Source organism: Zea mays, chromosome 2, assembly GCF_902167145.1.
Source record: "Zea mays cultivar B73 chromosome 2, Zm-B73-REFERENCE-NAM-5.0, whole genome shotgun sequence".
Taxonomy (NCBI): domain Eukaryota; kingdom Viridiplantae; phylum Streptophyta; class Magnoliopsida; order Poales; family Poaceae; genus Zea; species Zea mays.
In genome coordinates this window covers 96,897,005-96,917,541 of record NC_050097.1, presented here as the reverse complement: position 1 = coordinate 96,917,541, position 20,537 = coordinate 96,897,005, and positions in this window count along the sequence as shown.

The following is a 20,537-nucleotide window of genomic DNA, read 5'->3' as shown; positions in this document are numbered from 1 at the left end:
TTCGATTGCTTGCAGGACGAGTGCCCTAGTGGCCAGGGTGTCACGCTCCACAAGATCGTGACAGCCATAGGAGGTGGTGTATCGGTTGCTAAGGCGCAGCGTCTTTGGAAGGCTGTAGTCGGGCCGTGAACGTCGTCTCCTCCCCCAATCGAGTTATTCCACACCCTCTCATCGAAAGATCGGGCAATCACCCAACGGGTGCACATCAGTTGGTAATCAGAGCAAGGTTTATCGGTGAGAGATTTACTTTTCTTCGCTGTTTTCTTATCTCCTATAGTCCAGAAAAAGCCAAAAAATAGTAGATTAGTTTTACCGCAATCCTATAAACCATTGAGCATTTACTAGTACTACTTAGTTAGGGCTTGTTGAGTTTTTGGTTGCATCGGTTGTGTCGAGTTGCTGGTCTTAGTTTATTCCTTTAGAGTTTTGAGTTCTACCACGTTTTGGTCACCACGAAATCCACCATCACCAAAAACATCTCTGGTTCGTTTTTGCCACCACGGATACATATCATATCCGATTTGGAAGTTTAAATACAATCTGGAAAGCTTATCTTATCTTCTTTCCAACGGATCTGACCTTATCTCAAAATTCGTTCTGAGCGCTCCGCAATCATCGTAGAGATTTCTGGACTTCCTATATTAACAAGATTTGTTAAATCTGATTTAAAGGGGTTGTTAGCAATATCTTTATTGTTTGGGTTGTCATAGTGAAAAAAAAAGGGTTTAGGCCCCTGCAAAAAAAAACAGAAGAAGAAGAAAAAAAAGAATAGAAAAGAAAAAAAAAGGAAAAGAAGAAGAAGGGGGCTGAATCTCTAAATCTGTTGTTTCTCTTTGTGCTGTGCTAGTTGTTCTTTTTCAGTGACTACCTTTGTGCCTAGGCTCACGTCTCTAGCCTGGTTTAGCCTAGGACCAGCACAGTACCACCGTTGAACGATTATTCAGCTTGCTTTTGTAACTAACGTGGTACTAGTGTATTCCTTGCTTCAGCCCACCTACAACTCTACATATTTCGACTACAGTTTGACAGGTCGTGTTGCTGCGGCACCGATACACTTATTCCACGGTTGCAGACTTGTTGGTTGCTGACCCCTCCTGTTGTGCAAGGTAAGAATTGGTAAGAGCTTGTGTGGCAGGTTGAGAGTGAGCGCCTTGCAGTAGCTACATCCTAATAGTTGTAGAGTTTTTATTCCTTCACGTTTTTTTTTCTTGTTGCCTCTGTTCGTCTAACCATGGCAGGATTGGAGGTTGATGATGCTTCTCGTAATATGCCACACTCTCCTCGCACCAAGGGTATCATACAACACTTTGTAAGGCTGGTGAAGACGTACACGGAAGGTCTTGATAATGACATGCAGGTGACGAATGAAAAGATGGGGCAATTGGAGGCCACACAGATCGACACAAACACCAAACTTGCAAATGTGGAAATGGCAGTTGCTCATATTGACAAGAGCCTTGTCGCACTCTTGAGGCGGTTTGATGAGATGCATGCTAATATCAATGGTGGGCGTGATGAGGGCGCCGAAGGTAACTGGGATGACTATGTTGCTGATACTGAACAAGATGACCAAGAAGCACCTAATCGCCGGCGACTACGTACTAACCGTAGAGGTATGGGTGGTTTTCGCCGACGTGAGGTACATGGTAATGATGATGCTTTTAGTAAGGTTAAATTTAAAATACCTCCTTTTGATGGTAAATATGACCCTGATGCTTACATTACTTGGGAGATTGCGGTTGATCAAAAGTTTGCATGCCATGAATTTCCTGAGAATGCGCGGGTTAGAGCTGCTACTAGTGAGTTTACTGATTTTGCTTCTGTTTGGTGGATAGAACATGGTAAGAAGAATCCTAATAACATGCCACAAACTTGGGATGCGTTGAAACGGGTCATGCGGGCTAGATTTGTTCCTTCTTATTATGCACGTGATATGTTAAACAAGTTGCAACAATTGAGACAGGGTACTAAAAGTGTAGAAGAATATTATCAGGAATTACAAATGGGTATGCTGCGTTGTAACATAGAGGAGTGTGAGGAATCTGCTATGGCTAGATTTTTGGGCGGGTTAAATAGGGAAATTCAGGACATCCTTGCTTATAAAGATTATGCTAATGTAACCCGATTGTTTCATCTTGCTTGCAAAGCTGAAAGGGAAGTGCAGGGACGACGTGCTAGTGCAAGGTCTAATGTTTCTGCAGGAAAATCTACACCATGGCAACAGCGCACGACTACGTCCATGACCGGCCGTACACCAGCACCAACTCCCTCGCCAAGTCGACCAGCACCCCCGCCTTCCTCCGGCGACAAACCACGTGCATCTTCCACAAATTCAGCAACCAAATCTGCCCAGAAACCAGCAGGTAGTGCCTCTTCAGTAGCCTCCACGGGTAGAACAAGAGATGTTCTGTGTTATCGATGCAAGGGCTATGGACACGTGCAGCGTGATTGTCCTAATCAGCGTGTTTTGGTGGTAAAAGACGATGGTGGGTATTCCTCTGCTAGTGATTTGGATGAAGCTACACTTGCTTTGCTTGCGGCTGATGATGCAGGCACTAAGGAACCACCCGAAGAACAGATTGGTGCAGATGATGCAGAGCATTATGAGAGCCTCATTGTACAGCGTGTGCTTAGTGCACAAATGGAGAAGGCAGAGCAGAATCAGCGACATACGTTGTTTCAAACAAAGTGTGTCATTAAGGAGCGTTCATGTCGTTTGATCATTGATGGAGGTAGCTGCAACAACTTGGCTAGCAGCGACATGGTGGAGAAGCTTGCACTTACGACCAAACCGCACCCGCATCCATATCACATTCAATGGCTCAACAATAGTGGTAAGGTCAAGGTAACCAAGCTGGTACGAATTAATTTTGCTATTGGTTCATATCGTGATGTTGTTGACTGTGATGTTGTGCCTATGGATGCTTGTAATATTCTGCTAGGTAGACCATGGCAATTTGATTCAGATTGTATGCATCATGGTAGATCAAATCAATATTCTCTCATATACCATGATAAGAAAATTATTTTGCTTCCCATGTCCCCTGAGGCTATTGTGCGTGATGATGTTGCTAAAGCTACCAAAGCTAAAACTGAGAACAACAAGAATATTAAAGTTGTTGGTAATAACAAAGATGGGATAAAATTGAAAGGACATTGCTTGCTTGCAACAAAAACTGATGTTAATGAATTATTTGCTTCCACTACTGTTGCCTACGCCTTGGTATGCAAGGATGCTTTGATTTCAATTCAAGATATGCAGCATTCTTTGCCTCCTGTTATTACTAACATTTTGCAGGAGTATTCTGATGTATTTCCAAGTGAGATACCAGAGGGGCTGCCACCTATACGAGGGATTGAGCACCAAATTGATCTTATTCCTGGTGCATCTTTGCCGAATCGTGCGCCATATAGGACAAATCCAGAGGAAACAAAAGAAATTCAGCGACAAGTGCAAGAACTACTCGACAAAGGTTACGTGCGTGAGTCTCTTAGTCCGTGTGCTGTTCCGGTTATTTTAGTGCCTAAAAAAGATGGAACATGGCGTATGTGTGTTGATTGTAGGGCTATTAATAATATCACGATACGTTATCGACACCCTATTCCACGTTTAGATGATATGCTTGATGAATTGAGTGGTGCCATTGTCTTTTCTAAAGTTGATTTGCGTAGTGGGTACCACCAGATTCGTATGAAATTGGGAGATGAATGGAAAACTGCTTTCAAAACTAAGTTCGGATTGTATGAGTGGTTAGTCATGCCTTTTGGGTTAACTAATGCACCTAGCACTTTCATGAGATTAATGAACGAGGTTTTGCGTGCCTTCATTGGAAAATTTGTGGTAGTATACTTTGATGACATATTAATCTACAACAAATCTATGGATGAACATGTTGATCACATGCGTGCTGTTTTTAATGCTTTACGAGATGCACGTTTATTTGGTAACCCTGAGAAGTGCACATTTTGCACCGATCGAGTTTCGTTTCTTGGTTATGTTGTGACTCCACAGGGAATTGAGGTTGATCAAGCCAAGGTAGAAGCGATACATGGATGGCCTATGCCAAAGACTATCACACAGGTGCGGAGTTTCCTAGGACTTGCTGGCTTCTATCGCCGTTTTGTGAAGGACTTTAGCACCATTGCTGCACCTTTGAATGAGCTTACGAAGAAGGGAGTGCATTTTAGTTGGGGCAAAGTACAAGAGCACGCTTTCAACGTGCTGAAAGATAAGTTGACACATGCACCTCTCCTCCAACTTCCTGATTTTAATAAGACTTTTGAGCTTGAATGTGATGCTAGTGGAATTGGATTGGGTGGTGTTTTGTTACAAGAAGGCAAACCTGTTGCATATTTTAGTGAAAAATTGAGTGGGTCTGTTCTAAATTATTCTACTTATGATAAGGAATTATATGCTCTTGTGCGAACATTAGAAACATGGCAGCATTATTTGTGGCCCAAAGAGTTTGTTATTCATTCTGATCATGAATCTTTGAAACATATTCGTAGTCAAGGAAAACTGAACCGTAGACATGCTAAGTGGGTTGAATTTATCGAATCGTTTCCTTATGTTATTAAGCACAAGAAAGGAAAAGAGAATATCATTGCTGACGCTTTGTCTAGGAGATATACTTTGCTGAATCAACTTGACTACAAAATCTTTGGATTAGAGACGATTAAAGACCAATATGTTCATGATGCTGATTTTAAAGATGTGTTGCTGCATTGTAAAGATGGGAAAGGATGGAACAAATATATCGTTAGTGATGGGTTTGTGTTTAGAGCTAACAAGCTATGCATTCCAGCTAGCTCCGTTCGTTTGTTGTTGTTACAGGAAGCACATGGAGGTGGCTTAATGGGACATTTTGGAGCAAAGAAAACGGAGGACATACTTGCTGGTCATTTCTTTTGGCCCAAGATGAGAAGAGATGTGGTGAGATTGGTTGCTCGTTGCACGACATGCCAAAAGGCGAAGTCACGGTTAAATCCACACGGTTTGTATTTGCCTCTACCCGTTCCTAGTGCTCCTTGGGAAGATATTTCTATGGATTTTGTGCTGGGATTGCCTAGGACTAGGAAGGGACGTGATAGTGTGTTTGTGGTTGTTGATAGATTTTCTAAGATGGCACATTTCATACCATGTCATAAAACTGACGATGCTACTCATATTGCTGATTTGTTCTTTCGTGAAATTGTTCGCTTGCATGGTGTGCCCAACACAATCGTTTCTGATCGTGATGCTAAATTTCTTAGTCATTTTTGGAGGACTTTGTGGGCAAAATTGGGGACTAAGCTTTTATTTTCTACTACATGTCATCCTCAAACTGATGGTCAAACTGAAGTTGTGAATAGAACTTTGTCTACTATGTTAAGGGCAGTTCTAAAGAAGAATATTAAGATGTGGGAGGACTGTTTGCCTCATATTGAATTTGCTTATAATCGATCATTGCATTCTACTACAAAGATGTGCCCATTTCAGATTGTATATGGTTTGTTACCTCGTGCTCCTATTGATTTAATGCCTTTGCCATCTTCTGAAAAACTAAATTTTGATGCTACTAGGCGTGCTGAATTGATGTTAAAACTGCACGAAACTACTAAAGAAAACATAGAGCGTATGAATGCTAGATATAAGTTTGCTAGTGATAAAGGTAGAAAGGAAATAAATTTTGAACCTGGAGATTTAGTTTGGTTGCATTTGAGAAAGGAAAGGTTTCCTGAATTACGAAAATCTAAATTGTTGCCTCGAGCCGATGGACCGTTTAAAGTGCTAGAGAAAATTAACGACAATGCATATAGGCTAGATCTGCCTGCAGACTTTGGGGTTAGCCCCACATTTAACATTGCAGATTTAAAGCCCTACTTGGGAGAGGAAGTTGAGCTTGAGTCGAGGACGACTCAAATGCAAGAAGGGGAGAATGATGAAGACATCCACACTACTGATGCATCTATACCAATACAAGTACCAATTTCTGGTCCCATTACTCGCGCTCGTGCTCGTCAACTCAACCATCAGGTGATTACACTCTTGAGTTCATGTCCATCATATTTAGACCATGGAGACCCGTGCACTCTTGTTTTGCTTAGGAATCAGGGAGAAGACCGAAAGGGAAAAGGATTTGAACATGCTGGATTCGGACTGCAGAAGAACACCAACTTGTGACGGTCACCACGGTCAGATGCGGGCTCGGATTGGAATGTTCAAGCACAACATGGAAAGCTTATCAAGTCTACTTTCATATGGATCCGGAATTATAGTCATATCTGTTCTGAGGCCGCCGTAATCATTGTTTTCTTACCGAGACATTTCCTGCCTTTTCTGCCCATGGTGCTGCGTCACTCTATTTTGGCCCAATGGGTCGTGTATCAAGTTAGGTCCATTAGGGACGCATCCTAGGGTTGCAGCACGACCCCAATACCCTTGTGGTCGTCCTCCCATATTTATAAACCCCCTAGCCGCCACCAAGAACAGCGGGTTTTGTTTAGATCAAGTTTAGCTCTCGCTACTTGCTTGCAAGCGCGCGTGCTAGTTCAGCCGCCCGTCTTCTTGTCTTCGGAACCCCACCATATTGTAGTTTGATCTTTAAACCTACATTTAGATCTGGTAATTCAGTACTTGTTCTACTTGTTCTTGCTAGTTCTTCGATTGCTTGCAGGACGAGTGCCCTAGTGGCCAGGGTGTCACGCTCCACAAGATCGTGACAGCCATAGGAGGTGGTGTATCGGTTGCTAAGGCGCAGCGTCTTTGGAAGGCTGTAGTCGGGCCGTGAACGTCGTCTCCTCCCCCAATCGAGTTATTCCACACCCTCTCATCGAAAGATCGGGCAATCACCCAACGGGTGCACATCAACAACTCGCTCAATGGAATGTTGTTATCAAGTTCTTATCCGTTCTTACCAAGCCACAGTGGTGAACTGCAACCAACAGGTGGAACCCGTGAAAGATTGGATGAGCGATTGCCTAGAGAAACAGAAACCTGCTCGTCGTACAAATATGTGGAGTTCTGGGTAAGCTGCACTCAAGTCAAGGATTAGCACGATCAAACAATAATGCAAAGTTGAATTATAGTGCAAAACATGAAACTATATTGCTGGCCACAAGTGCAAAGGACGGATGGAACTAGCAGAATGGCAATACCGTAAATATTGTACTAGCGAGGCCAAAAAGGCAATAGTAGGAATCACAGGTGATTTTGTTTTTCTTTTTTGTATGATTTTTTTGATATTTTTCTCAGCACAAGAAGCAACAAAATAGGAGCTACACCAAGTTTCACCTAAAACAGAGATCAGATGTGGTCTACAGAAAAAGGGCAAGTTCTCTGAAAAGCGTGCAAGAACTTTGATGAATTTTTTCTTTATTTTCCTGAATTTTTTTGACAATTTTATTGAAACCAAACAGGCTATAGGCGAGTTTGGCTGGCCTTAGAATGGTGTCAACAAGCTCCTGTAAAAATTTCATATTTTTTGAACAACCAAGCGAAAAGTTTTGACTGGTTTAAGGAAGGTACCTCAAGTTATGGTTAAAACGACCGAGATGAGACAATCGCTTTGTTTCCTTTCCCTATTTTTTTGTTTGTTCTCTGGTTCTATCCTTTATCTTTCTTTTTATTTTTTTTCTTTTCTTTTTTTGTTTCTGTCTTTTTACGTAACCGAAGGAGAAAAATAAGGAAGCGATGTTGACTCGGTTTGTGGCGTGATTAAACGGGAGATGGTGGCGGCGCGCTAGGGTGTGAATGGTGGAAGAAAGAAGGATGGTGAAAAGAACACAATGCAATCAGCAACAAATGACGCACAAGCACACAAATTCAACAATGTAGATTATTGAAAGAAAGTGTGAGGCTCAAAAGGGTGCTGGGATAAGGTCTAACCTGAATTTTTATGTGGTTTTGTGGACCGTAGGAAAAAAACACTCGATAAACTCACCGATCAACCTGGAAATCTGATACCACTTGATATAGCTGAGGTGCTCGATCTTTCGGTGAGTGGAGATAATTCTGATTTGGTGGAAGATGACCCTTGTGATCCGACTATGACGAGCAAGCCCGATGATGTGCACCCGTTGGGTGATTGCCCGATCTTTCGATGAGAGGGTGTGGAATAACTCGATTGGGGGAGGAGACGACGTTCACGGCCCGACTACAGCCTTCCAAAGACGCTGCGCCTTAGCAACCGATACACCACCTCCTATGGCTGTCACGATCTTGTGGAGCGTGACACCCTGGCCACTAGGGCACTCGTCCTGCAAGCAATCGAAGAACTAGCAAGAACAAGTAGAACAAGTACTGAATTACCAGATCTAAATGTAGGTTTAAAGATCAAACTACAATATGGTGGGGTTCCGAAGACAAGAAGACGGGCGGCTGAACTAGCACGCGCGCTTGCAAGCAAGTAGCGAGAGCTAAACTTGATCTAAACAAAACCCGCTGTTCTTGGTGGCGGCTAGGGGGTTTATAAACATGGGAGGACGACCACAAGGGTATTGGGGTCGTGCTGCAACCCTAGGATGTGTCCCTAATGGACCTAACTTGATACACGACCCATTGGGCCAAAATAGGGTGACGCAGCACCATGGGCAGAAAAGGCAGGAAATGTCTCGGTAAGAAAACAATGATTACGGCGGCCTCAGAACAGATATGACTATAATTCCGGATCCATATGAAAGTAGACTTGATAAGCTTTCCATGTTGTGCTTGAACATTCCAATCCGAGCCCGCATCTGACCGTGGTGACCGTCACAAGTTGGTGTTCTTCTGCAGTCCGAATCCAGCATGTTCAAATCCTTTTCCCTTTCGGTCTTCTCCCTGATTCCTAAGCAAAACAAGAGTGCACGGGTCTCCATGGTCTAAATATGATGGACATGAACTCAAGAGTGTAATCACCTGATGGTTGAGTTGACGAGCACGAGCGCGAGTAATGGGACCAGAAATTGGTACTTGTATTGGTATAGATGCATCAGTAGTGTGGATGTCTTCATCATTCTCCCCTTCTTGCATTTGAGTCGTCCTCGACTCAAGCTCAACTTCCTCTCCCAAGTAGGGCTTTAAATCTGCAATGTTAAATGTGGGGCTAACCCCAAAGTCTGCAGGCAGATCTAGCCTATATGCATTGTCGTTAATTTTCTCTAGCACTTTAAACGGTCCATCGGCTCGAGGCAACAATTTAGATTTTCGTAATTCAGGAAACCTTTCCTTTCTCAAATGCAACCAAACTAAATCTCCAGGTTCAAAATTTATTTCCTTTCTACCTTTATCACTAGCAAACTTATATCTAGCATTCATACGCTCTATGTTTTCTTTAGTAGTTTCGTGCAGTTTTAACATCAATTCAGCACGCCTAGTAGCATCAAAATTTAGTTTTTCAGAAGATGGCAAAGGCATTAAATCAATAGGAGCACGAGGTAACAAACCATATACAATCTGAAATGGGCACATCTTTGTAGTAGAATGCAATGATCGATTATAAGCAAATTCAATATGAGGCAAACAGTCCTCCCACATCTTAATATTCTTCTTTAGAACTGCCCTTAACATAGTAGACAAAGTTCTATTCACAACTTCAGTTTGACCATCAGTTTGAGGATGACATGTAGTAGAAAATAAAAGCTTAGTCCCCAATTTTGCCCACAAAGTCCTCCAAAAATGACTAAGAAATTTAGCATCACGATCAGAAACGATTGTGTTGGGCACACCATGCAAGCGAACAATTTCACGAAAGAACAAATCAGCAATATGAGTAGCATCGTCAGTTTTATGACATGGTATGAAATGTGCCATCTTAGAAAATCTATCAACAACCACAAACACACTATCACGTCCCTTCCTAGTCCTAGGCAATCCCAGCACAAAATCCATAGAAATATCTTCCCAAGGAGCACTAGGAACGGGTAGAGGCAAATACAAACCGTGTGGATTTAACCGTGACTTCGCCTTTTGGCATGTCGTGCAACGAGCAACCAATCTCACCACATCTCTTCTCATCTTGGGCCAAAAGAAATGACCAGCAAGTATGTCCTCCGTTTTCTTTGCTCCAAAATGTCCCATTAAGCCACCTCCATGTGCTTCCTGTAACAACAACAAACGAACGGAGCTAGCTGGAATGCATAGCTTGTTAGCTCTAAACACAAACCCATCACTAACGATATATTTGTTCCATCCTTTCCCATCTTTACAATGCAGCAACACATCTTTAAAATCAGCATCATGAACATATTGGTCTTTAATCGTCTCTAATCCAAAGATTTTGTAGTCAAGTTGATTCAGCAAAGTATATCTCCTAGACAAAGCGTCAGCAATGATATTCTCTTTTCCTTTCTTGTGCTTAATAACATAAGGAAACGATTCGATAAATTCAACCCACTTAGCATGTCTACGGTTCAGTTTTCCTTGACTACGAATATGTTTCAAAGATTCATGATCAGAATGAATAACAAACTCTTTGGGCCACAAATAATGCTGCCATGTTTCTAATGTTCGCACAAGAGCATATAATTCCTTATCATAAGTAGAATAATTTAGAACAGACCCACTCAATTTTTCACTAAAATATGCAACAGGTTTGCCTTCTTGTAACAAAACACCACCCAATCCAATTCCACTAGCATCACATTCAAGCTCAAAAGTCTTATTAAAATCAGGAAGTTGGAGGAGAGGTGCATGTGTCAACTTATCTTTCAGCACGTTGAAAGCGTGCTCTTGTACTTTGCCCCAACTAAAATGCACTCCCTTCTTCGTAAGCTCATTCAAAGGTGCAGCAATGGTGCTAAAGTCCTTCACAAAACGGCGATAGAAGCCAGCAAGTCCTAGGAAACTCCGCACCTGTGTGATAGTCTTTGGCATAGGCCATCCATGTATCGCTTCTACCTTGGCTTGATCAACCTCAATTCCCTGTGGAGTCACAACATAACCAAGAAACGAAACTCGATCGGTGCAAAATGTGCACTTCTCAAGGTTACCAAATAAACGTGCATCTCGTAAAGCATTAAAAACAGCACGCATGTGATCAACATGTTCATCCATAGATTTGCTGTAGATTAATATGTCATCAAAGTATACTACCACAAATTTTCCAATGAAGGCACGCAAAACCTCGTTCATTAATCTCATGAAAGTGCTAGGTGCATTAGTTAACCCAAAAGGCATGACTAACCACTCATACAATCCGAACTTAGTTTTGAAAGCAGTTTTCCATTCATCTCCCAATTTCATACGAATCTGGTGGTACCCACTACGCAAATCAACTTTAGAAAAGACAATGGCACCACTCAATTCATCAAGCATATCATCTAAACGTGGAATAGGGTGTCGATAACGTATCGTGATATTATTAATAGCCCTACAATCAACACACATACGCCATGTTCCATCTTTTTTAGGCACTAAAATAACCGGAACAGCACACGGACTAAGAGACTCACGCACGTAACCTTTGTCGAGTAGTTCTTGCACTTGTCGCTGAATTTCTTTTGTTTCCTCTGGATTTGTCCTATATGGCGCACGATTCGGCAAAGATGCACCAGGAATAAGATCAATTTGGTGCTCAATCCCTCGTATAGGTGGCAGCCCCTCTGGTATCTCACTTGGAAATACATCAGAATACTCCTGCAAAATGTTAGTAATAACAGGAGGCAAAGAATGCTGCATATCTTGAATTGAAATCAAAGCATCCTTGCATACCAAGGCGTAGGCAACAGTAGTGGAAGCAAATAATTCATTAACATCAGTTTTTGTTGCAAGCAAGCAATGTCCTTTCAATTTTATCCCATCTTTGTTATTACCAACAACTTTAATATTCTTGTTGTTCTCAGTTTTAGCTTTGGTAGCTTTAGCAACATCATCACGCACAATAGCCTCAGGGGACATGGGAAGCAAAATAATTTTCTTATCATGGTATATGAGAGAATATTGATTTGATCTACCATGATGCATACAATCTGAATCAAATTGCCATGGTCTACCTAGCAGAATATTACAAGCATCCATAGGCACAACATCACAGTCAACAACATCACGATATGAACCAATAGCAAAATTAATTCGTACCAGCTTGGTTACCTTGACCTTACCACTATTGTTGAGCCATTGAATGTGATATGGATGCGGGTGCGGTTTGGTCGTAAGTGCAAGCTTCTCCACCATGTCGCTGCTAGCCAAGTTGTTGCAGCTACCTCCATCAATGATCAAACGACATGAACGCTCCTTAATGACACACTTTGTTTGAAACAACGTATGTCGCTGATTCTGCTCTGCCTTCTCCATTTGTGCACTAAGCACACGCTGTACAATGAGGCTCTCATAATGCTCTGCATCATCTGCACCAATCTGTTCTTCGGGTGGTTCCTTAGTGCCTGCATCATCAGCCGCAAGCAAAGCAAGTGTAGCTTCATCCAAATCACTAGCAGAAGAATACCCACCATCGTCTTTTACCACCAAAACACGCTGATTAGGACAATCACGCTGCACGTGTCCATAGCCCTTGCATCGATAACACAGAACATCTCTTGTTCTACCTGTGGAAGCTACTGAAGAGGCACTACCTGCGGGTTTCTGGGCAGATTTGGTTGCTGAATTTGTGGAAGATGCACGTGGTTTGTCGCTGGAGGAAGGCGGGGGTGCTGGTCGACTTGGCGAAGGAGTTGGTGCTGGTGTACGGCCGGTCATGGACGTAGTCGTGCGCTGGTGCCATGGTGTAGATTTTCCTGCAGAAACAATAGACCTTGCACTAGCACGTCGTCCCTGCACTTCCCTTTCAGCTTTGCAAGCAAGATGAAACAATCGGGTTACATTAGCATAATCTTTATAAGCAAGGATGTCCTGAATTTCCCTATTTAACCCGCCCAAAAATCTAGCCATAGCAGATTCCTCACCCTCCTCTATGTTACAACGCAGCATACCCATTTGTAATTCCTGATAATATTCTTCTACACTTTTAGTACCCTGTCTCAATTGTTGCAACTTGTTTAACATATCACGTGCATAATAAGAAGGAACAAATCTAGCCCGCATGACCCGTTTCAACGCATCCCAAGTTTGTGGCATGTTATTAGGATTCTTCTTACCATGTTCTATCCACCAAACAGAAGCAAATTCAGTAAACTCACTAGTAGCAGCTCTAACCCGCGCATTCTCAGGAAATTCATGGCATGCAAACTTTTGATCAACCGCAATCTCCCAAGTAATGTAAGCATCGGGGTCATATTTACCATCAAAAGGAGGTATTTTAAATTTAACCTTACTAAAAGCATCATCATTACCATGTACCTCACGTCGGCGAAAACCACCCATACCTCTACGGTTAGTACGTAGTCGCCGGCGATTAGGTGCTTCTTGGTCATCTTGTTCGGTATCAGCAACATAGTCATCCCAGTTACCTTCGGCGCCCTCATCACGCCCACCATTGATATTAGCATGCATCTCATCAAACCGCCTCAAGAGTGCGACAAGGCTCTTGTCAATATGAGCAACTGTCATTTCCACATTTGCAAGTTTGGTGTTTGTGTCGATCTGTGTGGCCTCCAATTGCCCCATCTTTTCATTCGTCACCTGCATGTCATTATCAAGACCTTCCGTGTGCGTCTTCACCAGCCTTACAAAGTGTTGTATGATACCCTTGGTGCGAGGAGAGTGTGGCATATTACGAGAAGCATCATCAACCTCCAATCCTGCCATGGTTAGACGAACAGAGGCAACAAGAAAAAAAACGTGAAGGAATGAAAACTCTACAACTATTAGGATGTAGCTACTGCAAGGCGCTCACTCTCAACCTGCCACACAAGCTCTTACCAATTCTTACCTTGCACAACAGGAGGGGTCAGCAACCAACAAGTCTGCAACCGTGGAATAAGTGTATCGGTGCCGCAGCAACACGACCTGTCAAACTGTAGTCGAAATATGTAGAGTTGTAGGTGGGCTGAAGCAAGGAATACACTAGTACCACGTTAGTTACAAAAGCAAGCTGAATAATCGTTCAACGGTGGTACTGTGCTGGTCCTAGGCTAAACCAGGCTAGAGACGTGAGCCTAGGCACAAAGGTAGTCACTGAAAAAGAACAACTAGCACAGCACAAAGAGAAACAACAGATTTAGAGATTCAGCCCCCTTCTTCTTCTTTTCCTTTTTTTTTCTTTTCTATTCTTTTTTTTTCTTCTTCTTCTGTTTTTTTTTGCAGGGGCCTAAACCTTTTTTTCACTATGACAACCCAAACAATAAAGATATTGCTAACAGCCCCTTTAAATCAGATTTAACAAATCTTGTTAATATAGAAAGTCCAGAAATCTCTACGATGATTGCGGAGCGCTCAGAACGAATTTTGAGATAAGGTCAGATCCGTTGGAAAGAAGATAAGATAAGCTTTCCAGATTGTATTTAAACTTCCAAATCGGATATGATATGTATCCGTGGTGGCAAAAACGAACCAGAGATGTTTTTGGTGATGGTGGATCTCGTGGTGACCAAAACGTGGTAGAACTCAAAACTCTAAAGGAATAAACTAAGACCAGCAACTCGACACAACCGATGCAACCAAAAACTCAACAAGCCCTAACTAAGTAGTACTAGTAAATGCTCAATGGTTTATAGGATTGTGGTAAAACTAATCTACTATTTTTTGGCTTTTTCTGGACTATAGGAGATAAGAAAACAGCGAAGAAAAGTAAATCTCTCACCGATAAACCTTGCTCTGATTACCAACTGATGTGCACCCGTTGGGTGATTGCCCGATCTTTCGATGAGAGGGTGTGGAATAACTCGATTGGGGGAGGAGACGACGTTCACGGCCCGACTACAGCCTTCCAAAGACGCTGCGCCTTAGCAACCGATACACCACCTCCTATGGCTGTCACGATCTTGTGGAGCGTGACACCCTGGCCACTAGGGCACTCGTCCTGCAAGCAATCGAAGAACTAGCAAGAACAAGTAGAACAAGTACTGAATTACCAGATCTAAATGTAGGTTTAAAGATCAAACTACAATATGGTGGGGTTCCGAAGACAAGAAGACGGGCGGCTGAACTAGCACGCGCGCTTGCAAGCAAGTAGCGAGAGCTAAACTTGATCTAAACAAAACCCGATGTTCTTGGTGGCGGCTAGGGGGTTTATAAACATGGGAGGACGACCACAAGGGTATTGGGGTCGTGCTGCAACCCTAGGATGTGTCCCTAATGGACCTAACTTGATACACGACCCATTGGGCCAAAATAGGGTGACGCAGCACCATGGGCAGAAAAGGCAGGAAATGTCTCGGTAAGAAAACAATGATTACGGCGGCCTCAGAACAGATATGACTATAATTCCGGATCCATATGAAAGTAGACTTGATAAGCTTTCCATGTTGTGCTTGAACATTCCAATCCGAGCCCGCATCTGACCGTGGTGACCGTCACAAGTTGGTGTTCTTCTGCAGTCCGAATCCAGCATGTTCAAATCCTTTTCCCTTTCGGTCTTCTCCCTGATTCCTAAGCAAAACAAGAGTGCACGGGTCTCCATGGTCTAAATATGATGGACATGAACTCAAGAGTGTAATCACCTGATGGTTGAGTTGACGAGCACGAGCGCGAGTAATGGGACCAGAAATTGGTACTTGTATTGGTATAGATGCATCAGTAGTGTGGATGTCTTCATCACCCGAGGCGCCAATGCAATCGCTGAACCAACTCCCTGTGGTTACCGACCTTGCTGATGCGAGATCGGCCTGATCACGAAGATCGTTTCCTGTGCGCAATCGAAGAACGAACAAGAAAAGGATGCGAGCAATCTAATCTATTACTCGAGGGTGGAGTTCTGAATACACGAAGACAGCACTGATTTGCGCGTGTTCGAGAGTAGCTAAAGCTAACGTAAAATAAAACTCGCCGAACAAAGGAGGCGTAGCTCCTGGATAAATAGAGAGGGGCGCAGCCCCTAGGGGCGGCCAACCCTAGGTCGTCCACTATGGGCCGCAGTTGGGCTGGTCGTCTATTCTTCTGGGCCCTCATTCTTCAGTAGCATGACAAAGTTAAGATCTCTGGCACGGGCCCGAGTGATTGGCCCAGCTAATGAAGTGGCGCTTGATGTGGAGGTGCTGCTGGTGTAGTCGTACTCATAGTGATGTCCTCATCACTTCGGGAAGGAGAACGATGCTCTCCCCCAGCCCTCACTATAGAAATATCATGAAAATATTTGCCCTTCATCGCTTCCATTTGCCCTTGATTGACAGTTGACTCCCCAAAAATTATATGGCTCGGCCTCCACGGTCGATCTTCAGCATCTTCATTTCCACTCTCCATATCAAAATTGTCACTATCATTGAAATCTGCAGACAATCCAGCTAGCATCTCTTTGGTAATCTTTTCCACGTTGGTCTTTTCCATTGCTTCGTAAAACCCAGCCATTGTGGGGTCTGTAATCTTCTTGTCCTCAGCCATTTGGATGATGGTTGCAACAAATGCCGAAGCTCAAAAATCAATCAAGATCGCAAAGAGAAGAATGCTAAGATGGTAGTCACAACACAAACAGCTAAATGGCACGAAAAATATTCACGACACGGGCTCCTATATATATACTCAGAGCTCCACCGCTCGGTGGGTCCCACAGTTCAGAATGATTCGCTATTCTAGTGAAAGGAAGGTGTTTTTTCGGACCTTCGGCTAAAGGCCTTCGTTCGCGTTGCAGTCTGAATTCGTTACAAAGAAACAAATTAATACTGCGAGGGGCTACTGTTGGGGGTCTTCCTCTTCCGAAGGTCCTCAAAAACATGACTAACCATCTACTTTCAGTATAACATGGATTATTACAGGGAGCTTCGGCTTCAGGACCGAGGTTTTCTCCGAGGGCAAAGGTGTACAAGACGAAGATATAGCCTGAAGATGATAAGAACGAATGCTGAATCTATGGCCGAAGAGTAACAACTTTGGCTTAAGATGATGATGAAGATCAAACATGATGCTGACGTGAAGAGGAAAAGACTAGCCAGTCCCTAATGATTTGTGTTATAGTTGTGAACAAATGTTGAGGACACAAATGTACTTTTACTCGGGATGTGTCCCGTGCCTATAAATAGATGAACAGTACCACCGTACTGTTCACACTGGATTGTAATTGCTCTCACATCAATGCCTTCGAGCAAGCCGAAGGTACCAACGTAATGTAAACTTTGCTAATATTCATGTGTACATTACGAAATACATAGGTGAATGAATTGATGGATTACATTCATTATCTCTATGTACTCTTATGGTTATGAATAATGAAGGCATGTCCTTCATGACCTCCATCTGAAGATCATTATATACATAAGGAGATAATGCATCGGAGGACGAAGGTCCTTGATCTTTGACAATTGTGTTGCATTGTTCTTGATTCGCAGCATTTGAGAACAAGTGACCAACAACGTTCTTTGTTTGCAAGGGTCTAATTCTTAGCAAAGCTTTAAAGGCTCAGAAAGATGTAGAAGATGAGAGCAATCAGATAGCAATTAGAAACCTTCGTTCGGAGATCATACCTGTGAGAAACGAAGCTCTCGAGAAGAATAAGATCTTGCTCTCTTTGGTGGAAAGATTAAAATCTAGTGAAGCTAGGCTTTCTAGCCTTTCCGAAGCAGAGCAGAGGGTAAAGGAGTTTGAAGAGAAGCAACAAAAAGATGCGAAGCGCATTGCTAACTTGGAGTATGCGCTATCTGTTCAAGTAGAATTGCACAGATCTGAAGTATAAGGATTGGAAAAGAAACTCAATGAAGTGACTAAAAATTTTAATGTCGAGCAAACAAAGTGCGAAATATCTAATATTGAACGGCTGAGAGTTCATAAAAATGTCGAGGTGCTTCGTCAAGCAAAAGAGGAATGCTACAATGTTGCCATGGAATGTTGTAATTAATTGAAAGATAATTTTGCCAAAGTTGGTGTGTTCTCTACAGAGCAAAATTTAATTTGTGGCGATCTTGATGGAGTTATTCGGTGGATCAGCGGCGAAGCCGAAGCTTTTTAGGAGATTCTCAGTGATAGGGGAGACTTCTGCGCCTTCGCCGATGCCCGCGGAGCTGTGTCACTAATTGAGAAGGTTGGCTGGGTGCATGCAAAGGCTATGGTTCTGCCAGGATTCTCTATCTCAGCCAATGACATTAAGAATCCTTTAGTAGAAGCCGCTGTGCTAAGTGGAAAGTTGTATTTCAAAGTCTGGTTGAGGGGAGGCCAAGAGGTAGCTAACGAAGCTACCAGAAAAAATGAGAAAGAGTCTCATGCTGCCTTGGAAGAGGCCAGGAAAATTGAAGAAGTTATAGAACGTGCAAGACTTATAGGTATATCTTTCATGACCTAGCTTCGTAAATTATTTTAGCTTCGGAACTAACATACACTTGTACTATGGTGCAGCTGAACTCTATCCCCCTCCGCAGACATATGACCCTGAAGTCGATCCATCTCTAAAGGGGGCACTTGATGTAATTAGAATACCTAACAAAGTCGTTGACGAAGCTGTTAACAGGCTACTAAATGAAGCTGCTGATAAAGTTTTAAAAGAAGATGGCTAGACCTTGTCTATTCTAACTTTAGAATTTTTGTATGCAGCTTCTTTTTGTAAGAAACAATTATCAACTATCTGCGTGTTTAATGATGTATATATTTCTTTGTGAGGCGTGAAATCTTCGTACGTACCGTTTTTGAGCCGCAAGCGAAAAAACACCTTCCCTTCTTTTCACGCTTCATAAAGAGAGAAAGAAATCCCCCTTCTTTGCCGAAGCAACTTTGAAGGTCTCGTCGTGGATGTTGCATAAGAATACCGTTGTTGAAGGTACAAACCCTATATAAAAACACCTCTGCCCAAGGCATAGGTCTTGTATTATTGATACGTTCTTTCGTGACTCTTTGCCGAAGATAGACTTAACCTCATGGGTTAGCTAATATGTTCAAAGGAGCAATTTTCCTTCTTTTTCCGCTGCTTCTGTCGATGCAAAATGATGTATGATGTATGTTGCGATATTATGCAATATGATGTGATGATATGATGCAAATGATGTTAATGCACGAATCATAAAAAATAAGACTCTGCATCCCCTTAGGAACGACTTTGGAGTCTCTTCGCCTTTTACTTAGGTGGTATTTTAGCTCTGCATCCCCGTAGGAACGACTTTGAAGCTAAGCTCTGCATCCCCTTAGGAACGACTTTTGAGCTTCTTCACCTTTTACTTAGGTGGTATTTTAGCTCTACATCTTCGTAGGAATGACTTTGGAGCATCTTCACCTTTTCTGTTACACTCGATGGTGTAACCCCAGATTCATTATAACAAACCGAAGGTTGTACCTTCTTATATTGTCTTTAGAGAAAAATAATAAAGATAAGAAAAGCAAAGATTACATTGAATATGAACTTTTTTATTGAGCCCATGTATTGTTTCAATAAATGTGTCTCGACTCTGGCACAGTGCTGTTGACTGTCCAAGCTTCAAACTCTTCACGTGTATCTCGCTATTGTACCTAGCGGTGCCCTTCTGGCTGCTGATTGTGAGACAAGATTGGAGCCATGGGTGGTGGTTGTTGATGAGGACATCACTATGAGTATGACTACACCAGCAGCACCTCCACATCAAGCGCCACTTCCTTCATTAGCTGGGCCAATCACTCGGGCCCGTACAAGAGATCTTAACTTCGTCATGCTACTGAAGAATGAGGGCCCAGAAGAATAGACGACCAGCCCAACTACGGCCCATAGTGGACGACCCAGGGTTGGCCGCCCCTAGGGGCTGCGCCCCCTCTCTATTTATCCAGGAGTTGCACCTCCTTTGTTTTTCGAGTTTTGTTTTACGTTAGCTTTAGCTACTCTCGAACACGCGCAAATCAGCGTTGTCTTCGTGTATTCAGAACTCCACCCTCGAGTAATAGATTAGATTGCTCGCATCTTTTTCTTGTTTGTTCTTCGATTGCGCACAGGAAACGATCTTCGTGATCAGGCCGATCTCGCATCAGCAAGGTCGGTAACCACAGGGAGTTGGTTCAGCGATTGCATTGGCGCCTTGAGCTTCCTCGTCGTAGTCGGATCGCGAGGGTCATCTTCCGCCAAATCGGAATTATCTCCACTCACCGAAAGATCGGGCACTTCAGCTATATCAAGTGGTATTAGATTTTCAGGTTGATCGGTGAGTTTATCAAGTGTTTTTTTCTCTCCTACAGTCCACAAAACCACATAAAAATTCAGGTTAGACCTTATCCCAGCACCCTTTTGAGCCTCACACTTTCTTTCAATAATCTGCATTGTTGAATTTGTGTGCTTGCGCGTCATTTGTTGCTGGTTGCATTGTGTTTTTTTACCATCCTTCTTTCTTCCACCATTCAAACCCTAGCGCGCCGCCACCATCTCCCATTTGATCACGCCACAAACCGAGTCAACGCTGCTTCCTTGTTTTTCTCCTTCGGTTACGTTAAAAAAACAGAAACAAAAAAAAAGAAAGATAAAGGATAGAACCAGAGAACAAACAAAAAAGGGGGAAAGGAAACAAAGCAGTTGTCTCATCTCGGTCGTTTTAACCAGAACTTGAGGTACCTTCCTTAAACCGGGCATAACTTTTCGCTCGGTTGTTCA